Raw genomic sequence first — 8145 nt, 5'->3', positions numbered from 1 at the left:
CTGCGCAAATCTGCAGTCCGTTGAGGACGAGCGGATTTCAGGACTGCAATACTTTTTTCAGGGTCTGGACGAATGCCGTCATGACTAACTAGATATCCCAATATTTTAATTTCATTCTGTGCAAAGTGGCACTTCTTAGTGTTGAGTTGAAGGCCTGCTGAAGCGAGACATGTGAGAACTTCATTCAGGCGCGTACGATGGTTGTTAAACGTTGACGAAAAGTAACGATGTTGTCCAAGTAACATAAACAGGTTCTCCATTTTACTCCCCGAAGTACTGTATCGATCATTCTTTCAAATGTCGCTGGTGCGTTACAAAGGCAGAAGGGCATAACATTAAATTCGTAAAGTCCATCGAGAGTTGGGAAAGCATTTTTTTCCTTTGTCATCTTCGTGCATAGGTATTTGCCAATAACCAGAACGGAGGCCCAAGGTCGAGAAATATTCAGCGCCTTGAAGAGAGTCAAGGGCGTCATCAATTCGTGACATCGGGTATACATCTTTGCAGGTAATTTTGTTGAGTGCACGGTAGTCAACACAAAAGCGTACCGACCCGTCCTTTTTTTTTAACTAATACTACTGGAAAGGACCATGGGCTTGTTGAGGGACGAATAATATTGCGACGGAGCATGTCATTTACATTTTCTTCAATACCTTTTCTTTCAGAGAGAAAAACCCGATAAGGCCATCGGCGAATGATACAGTTACTTTCAATAAAGATGCGGTGGTGTGCAACACTAGTCCGTCCCAGGGCTGGGGAAGGGGCATTAAAAATGGCTTGGTGATGTCAAAGCAATGTCAGCAGTTCTTTGGCGTTGGTTAAGCATGAGGTTCGGATTAATAGTCTTTGAGAGAACAGAAATAGAGACGTCTGTCGAAACTCGCTACTGAAGCAGAGGGGCGGTGAGCACCATCAGGGACAAAGGTTTAACATCCACCATGCAAGGCAGAGAAGTTCCTTTTGGGAGCACGAGGAATTCACGTGAAGTGTTAGTAGCCGATGCTGTCGCTGAGCCATTTCGGAACCGGACAACGCTTGACGGGAAGGTGATGCCGCGTTCATGGTGACGATGAGATGGTACGATGAGTACGTCTCCGTCAGTGATGCGGTCAGAAACAACGGTAAGTAGTTTTTCGCACTGAGGAGGCAAAATAGTGTGCGCTGCGGCATTAAGGGGATAATGTCGTTCAGAACATCAGATGCAAAATCAGTCTGTCATATGAATGACACGATCGCCACAAGAAATTAATGCTGAAGCAGTTGACAAAAAATCCCATCCAAAAATAATCAGTTGCGCGCAAGGTGAGAGCACAGCAAACTGCACATGCTGGCGGACGCCGTCGATAACAACTCGTACAGTACACTTTGCTGAAGGGCGCAGAGGAACGTTACTGGCTCCACGTATTTCAGGTCCATCATATGGTGTCGTCACTTTTCGTAAGCGGTAGAACAAATCAGCGTAAATAACAGACATTGCAGCCCCTGTATCAATCAAAGCTTCGACCAATAATTTTTCAGCGAAAACAGAAATCATATTGTACGGGCAATCAGGAGGACTTTTAGTAAGTTCGCAGAGTGCAGTTTGACCTCCGGCAACTGCGTCATTTAGTTTTCCGTATGGCGGACAGGGAGAGTTGTTGCGGGACGGAGAGGAGAAACTGAGCGGCGGTATGGGGATGGGGAGCGGCGTCGAGATACATGGGCTCCACTAGGCTCAGACGAGGACACTGGAGACGGAGAGGACCGACGAGGTGGGCTGAGAATAGACCGGCGTTGATAATATACGAAGTTGAAGGCAGGTCAGTTTCGAAGGCGTCGTAACCACGGCGCTCGATCGTTCTGAAGGTAACGGCGACAGAAGCGGGATATGTGTCCTCTAATGCCACAGTAGTAGCAGACTGGTCGCGAGGGGCGCCAAGGTGTGTAATAGGGTGATGCACGTTGAGCCGTCGCCATTGTATTGATGTGATTGTAGGGCGGTACCAGTCGGGGCGGCGGAACGAACGGAAGGGGGCGATGCTGCGACGTGCGCGTAAGTCGGTGCTGGGAGGGGTGCAGGAGGGTCGGATGCCATAGGTTGGGTGATTGTTGCCACTCTTCTTCTTTAATGATGCTGCGGAGACCGGCGTCATTAGAAGTTACGGAAGAATGATCGCACCCGTGTCGACAGACAGGCTTGAGCGCTTGGAGCTCCTCGCGGATGATGGCTCGAATCAGTGCCCGCAGATCGAGGTCAGCAGAGGTCGGGCCAGTAGCGATGCCGGGCTGCAACCGGGAGGACTGCAGCTGGTCGATGCGTTGGCAGGTCGTAATAATGGCATCAACAGTTGAAGGATTCTGGGCAATTAGGGTGCAATCAGCCACAGAATTAATTCCTTTCAAGACGTGGTGTACGCGTTCAGGTTCCGCCGGCAAAGTGCAAGTATGGCCCTTATGTAAGACGCATATCACTCATCAGGACCTTGGAGGTGGGAAGCGAGCTTGTTCTTCGCGATCTCAGTCCGAACTGCCGGGTCCGCGAAGTATTGGCGAAACTACTGCTTGAATGTGGTCCAGTTAGTGGTATGGGGTTCGCGGTTAATAAACCAGGTTCTGGCGACCTCAGTGAGGTAGAAGGAAACATTGATAAATTTTTGAGCATCGACTCATCGATTGTAGGCACTGCAGCGTCCATAGGTGTCGAGCCAGTCATCGACGTCGGAGGGGGTGGTGCAGCCGAGGTAGAGGGTCCTTACAGTGATATTTTCATTTATCTCTACCGCTTTAGCTTCCTTTTTTCATTTTCTTTCTTTTTTCTTCTTTTTTTTTCCTCTGTTTTACTTCCTGGATGCCTTTTACATGCTTTATCTGTCTTATGGTACACCTGTGTCTAGTTGCTGCACCCCACCAGCCCGAAAGGCGCTGCAAATACCTGCACTTAAAGCAAATGTGTACACCCATGGAGACGCCCCGTATCCCTCTTGAATTGCTTGTTTCCCCCTTTATCAGCGCGCATCCACTTCTTTGTTGTGTTCGCTCCCCATTTTTGTATTCGCGTGACGGCAAAATGCCTCTAGTTTTTGTTTTTGTTTGTTTTTTCGCCCCTATTGCTGGTTTCCCCCTTCATTTTCTCTTTCTCCGCCTTCTCTCGCTGTCATTGTAATACCTTTAAAAAGGCGCCTGAGCACACTGCAAACCATTCTTATCGGTAGAAGGCCACTAATAGCCGTTGCAATGAGAGCTAACAATTACTGATCTGTTGCATTGGCGATTAATGCGATAAGCAATAGCAAACTAAGTAAGCGATGATAAATAAGGAGGAGGAGGAGGAAAGGCAGGGAGGCTAACAGGAAGAAGAAAGCGAAGAAAGAAGCTACCTTCCACTGAGGATAGGGGGTGAATGGATATAAAAGCGAAGGATAAAAGAAAGTTACAGGAATGCGCATGAAGTATAAACCTAGTGGTTTATACTTCACAGGAGCCTGTTTGCTGCACGGATAACGTGCAGCTGTATGTATAACATTCGAAAAACCATTAGATTATATAGTTTTACGTACCTAGTTCAGTAAACACAGCGTATCGAAAAGCTAATAGAAATGATTACATTAGTTAGGCTAATATTATAGGATCGTATAAATATCACGGTCTATTTGCACTGGTTAGACCGCTCAGTGCCATGATAACAGCTCCCAACATGGCGATACCATGATGCCGCCCTACATGGTCAGCCGCGCATTCTAACGGTATTCTACTTTCCCGGCCAAATCATATACTAATAGAAATGGCAAGGAGAGCTATGGTGACGTCACCTTTTACCGTCCTCTGAGCAGCGCCATTTAGAGCAAAGTGACCCAATGTTCCGCGTGCTCCTGTGCGAGTACTGTAAACTGAGATAATGGTATCCAGTGTCAGCTGCCTCTTTAAATATGCAAATGCAGTCGTGTTTCTTACAGCAAAGAAAGCCTGGAATCCAACCCCGAGCGCATGCTCCAGTAAGAGTGGATCCCTTCCGAGAATAGCCACTCAGACCGGTCGGACACCAAGGTGCGGCGCGGCCCCATGATCCACCTTGTAGGTTGAACAGCGCCAATGTTTCCTCTCATGGTGAAGGGTGCCTGCAAGTCGAAAGGCAAATGTTCAACATACACCGTAGTCGTAACAGGCGCGAGCGCTTCGTAGACAGGAAGATATTACTCTTTGCAGTCGCGACAGTTATCTATCGTCGCATGTACTGTTTCTTTTCTCGAGATGTGCACGAGTGCTAAGTCATTATGTTTATATGCAGGCTAATTCTGTACTTAGTAGCGCGGTAAATTTGGCTTTAGTTAAGAGCAACTCAGCGAGGACTTTTCATGAAGAAGGTGCGCGTCGCTACAGCTGTTAGGACATGACTTCCCATTTTGCTCTCTTCTCCTTTTTTTTTTTCTATTCAGAACTGGCGGCGTATGTGCCAGAAAGGCGAGCTTACAGAAGTTCTTAAAAGAACTATTGCACCACGCAGTGCTAGTAGTTTTAACACGCGCAGCTTATTCGTTGTTCATACCTCCAAAATGCGCGAGTACTTCGCACTATAAGGAGGGAGACTAAAGCCTTCCGCGAGGCGCTGAATCCTCAAATACGTCTAGAACGAAGGTGTACCGCCATATGCGAACAGGAAGGCGCTTTTAGAAAGATGTACGCTGTAGGACGGTACTCGGGCACTGCGCGCCCAATGACAATGGCCCACCGCTTGTTCAACCAGAGACTAAACGGCACCGGCATTTAGACAAAAAGTAAACGAGTTCCCCTTCCCTATGCTGAAGAGCTTTCATGTCAACATTGCAATGACAGTAAACGAAGATAAATCACATCTTCATAGCGACTAATAATATATGCAGAGATTACTGATTACAGATAAGTGTTCTGTCTTCTATACCACCTTTTTTTTTTTCACAGACATAAATAAACTTATTGCTTAGAAAGGACGATAAATCGGCGGGAAAGTTGAGCATACATTCTAAATATTTTACACCCATAAAGGTATAACGCAGTCGCCGGCCAAACACCCTGCAAGTAGAGCAGCACTGCTTCACTGTGGAGCATCCTTCATTGTGCAAATGTCCTTAGGCGTCGAAAAGCGAGTGCTGTGTTTTCTTGAGGCCGCAGCGCGCGGTATTCAAAGATCAGGGCACTGCTATATCCATTTTTGGCTTTCAGAGTAAATTTCTATCTCTTTAGCTTTGTTTTATATGCCCCTCTTCCATTTTACACAACATAGGTTAGCCAACCGGAAACTCATCATGGTTATCCGCCGTGCCTTACCTCTGCCTTGCAGTTTTTCACTAAGGTAAGTGTGAGCCCTGGTACTCGAGCGCTCTTTTACACCTAAAAAAAGTGTAAAAATATTTGCATTGTGTGGCTTGCTGCTCTAAATTGAAACGTGAGAGGTAATATAATCATGATGTTTGAGCACGTGGTGAGATGAGGTATGAAAATATATACAGACACGTAACTTGCATGAAAATCGCCTGTCGAGTCCTGTTCCATTTAGGAAGCGGCACAAAGTCCGCATCTCCCGTAGAGCTTTTCATTTCTCCAATCAAGTATAAGCATGGATGCGCTTGCGTGGATGATAATGAGAAATTGCTCCCTTATTGCTATCTTATCCACCTCTGGGAGCTCTCCAATAGTTGGACGATAGCTTTATTTAGCTTTTGGCAGAGAAGCAGGCAAAATGAGCACGTAGAAAAATCTAACGAATTCAATAATACTGATCTCATCAAACAAGGATTGGTTGGTTGGTTTGTGGGGTTTAACGTCCCAAAGCAACTCAGGCTATGAGAGACGCCGTAGTGGAGGACTCCGGTAATTTCGACCACCTGGGGTTCTTTAATGTGCACTGACATCGCACAGCACACGGGCGCCTTGCTTTTCGCCTCCATCGAAAAGCTGCCGCCGAGGCCGGGATTCGATCCCGCGCCTTGGATATCGTGCTGAACGAATCCTAAAATAATGATATTGCGGCATTGTGGAGACTGAAGAGCATGTTTTATTGGCATGCCCCAGTATAAGCGCACAAAATAATAAATCTGGCCGCTTGGAGAGCAAGTATTTATCGGAGGACTTTCTACTCAAAGGAAAGCTATATACAACTTTGTCATAAACTTCGTCGTCGAATAAAAACTTCATCCTGTCCAGAGTTTGAACTCAGACCACTCCGTGGTAGTCAGTGAGCTAACCGACACAGCTGGTACATCAGACAGCAGGAAGAGCGAACTTATAAACAACATGAAGTGGCGAAAGCACTGGTAACATGCTTGGGAGAATTTGGCGTTCAGTAAAATATGCTTTTGCAGCAGAATTTTGGTGACTACGAAATCTGGAATCAGTAATGTGTTTTGTTTGTTTCACGTTTCTTCTATGCTTCAGAACTGCGGGTGCATAAAGCGTCTCTGAAATTCTCCACTACGCAATGCTGGTCACTAAAGAGTGACATTGTTGCGAAGGAAAAAAAATAAAAAGCTTACTGTAACTCTTTGTCCGTGAATAACTTAGCTTCCCATCAGCGTCTCGACTTAGCTTTGAGTCATGCGGGATTGCGAATGTGAGCGCTCATCTCTCGACAAGAAACGGAACAGGCATGAACGATCGACTTCAGTGAGGTATGTTTATATTGTAATTACTTACCTAACCAACAAACAGGTTCTGCGCTTGAGTCATTTGGCGTACAATTGAAAAAGGCCAAGATCAAAATATAAAATCAATTATCGCCTGCATCTGCAGAACAAAATCTCCTTCGTTTCCCCTCTCACTACCATCGTAATGAAAAAGAGGAGCGGGAAACAGCCGGGAAGATCATCACTTCATGCAAACTAGCGAGTAAAAGTAGTTAACAAGCGAAGTAGCGAGCAAAAGGAGTTAACAAGAACTATCTCCCGTTAAAGCATCTGGACTCAAACGTCGCAAGCAGGAAGAAAAAGAAAAAAGAAGGCTACCCCAATGGCATGAGGAAGCTCATGAATATCACAGTACCTATCAACTTCATAATCATGATTTTCTGAAGGAAGACAGCTTCCTAGTATATATAGCTGGGACCTTTGATGAAACAGCAGCCGCAGCCATAGAAAAGAATTTAAAGTCTATATAATTGAAAACAACTAAAAGCAAGGCAAGTGCTGTTCGGCTTATGGAAGAAAAGGACCTGCCACGTGTATCGGCTGCCGTCAAAAAATAATAGAAAAGGCGCCTGCAGTTATTCTTTACTGTGAAGATGCTTCAAAAAATTCCATTTTGTTCCCTCGTGTCTGAACACGGCATACTGCAATTTCTCGTGTCTAGCTGTCTTAGGCACCCGGAGCCTTCGAAAGACGAATATTATTTAATTGTTCCTAATTCCGAAGCTGTCATAGAATATTTAAAAACTATATAGCAGCCAGTGAAAGTGTGCTTCGATATGTAGATGACGGCGTATTTTGCACTCATACACTCTTAATCTGGTTCCACATAAAGTTCCAGTTAGTAAGCGGAACTTTTTTTTTAATTCCGCTTATATATGTGGGGCAATGATCCAGATAAAGCTAGACTGTATATGCAGAACAACGTTCCCGTTGAATTTGAAGGGTTTTATGTGGAGCATGCATGTAACTGGAAAACCGTTCCACGTATTCTGGACGTTGTTTCAACCTATCTGCTGGCTTCTCTCCTCGACATTGATTCTTGACAGGGGTGCCCAACTTGCTTGGTGGTTGAGCCATTCGATAGTTTCACTTCTTGAAGTCGATGCCCGGCAGGAGTGTCCAACTTCGTTGATTTTCTCGATGGCTGCTCGACATCACTGCCTAACAGGGGAGCCAAACGTGCTTGGCAGTTGAGTGCAATCACACTGCAGTTTTTGGTGTGCTGGGGGCAATGATACTGATTCAGTATCAGGCAGCAATTAACTGCATTACAAGAGCTCTTGTACATGTGAGACAAACGTTTCCACCGTCGACATTACTTATAAACTGAGAGGTATACAGTGTTTAGTGTTTACGTGACCCCACATATGGTCATAATTGTCTTATGTTAGCTGCTGCTGAAGTACTTGAAATCACAGGAAACTAACGTGCAGGGGTTTCGTGAATAGTAGAATGAAATAATTAGAATTATGTTGATTAGGTAGAACGATCAGCAGAAGACAGTGCACAG

Source organism: Amblyomma maculatum, chromosome 2 (genome assembly GCF_055883805.1).
Source record: "Amblyomma maculatum isolate TAMU_Amacu chromosome 2, ASM5588380v1, whole genome shotgun sequence".
Lineage (NCBI taxonomy): Eukaryota > Metazoa > Arthropoda > Arachnida > Ixodida > Ixodidae > Amblyomma > Amblyomma maculatum.
This window is presented reverse-complemented; position numbering follows the sequence as displayed.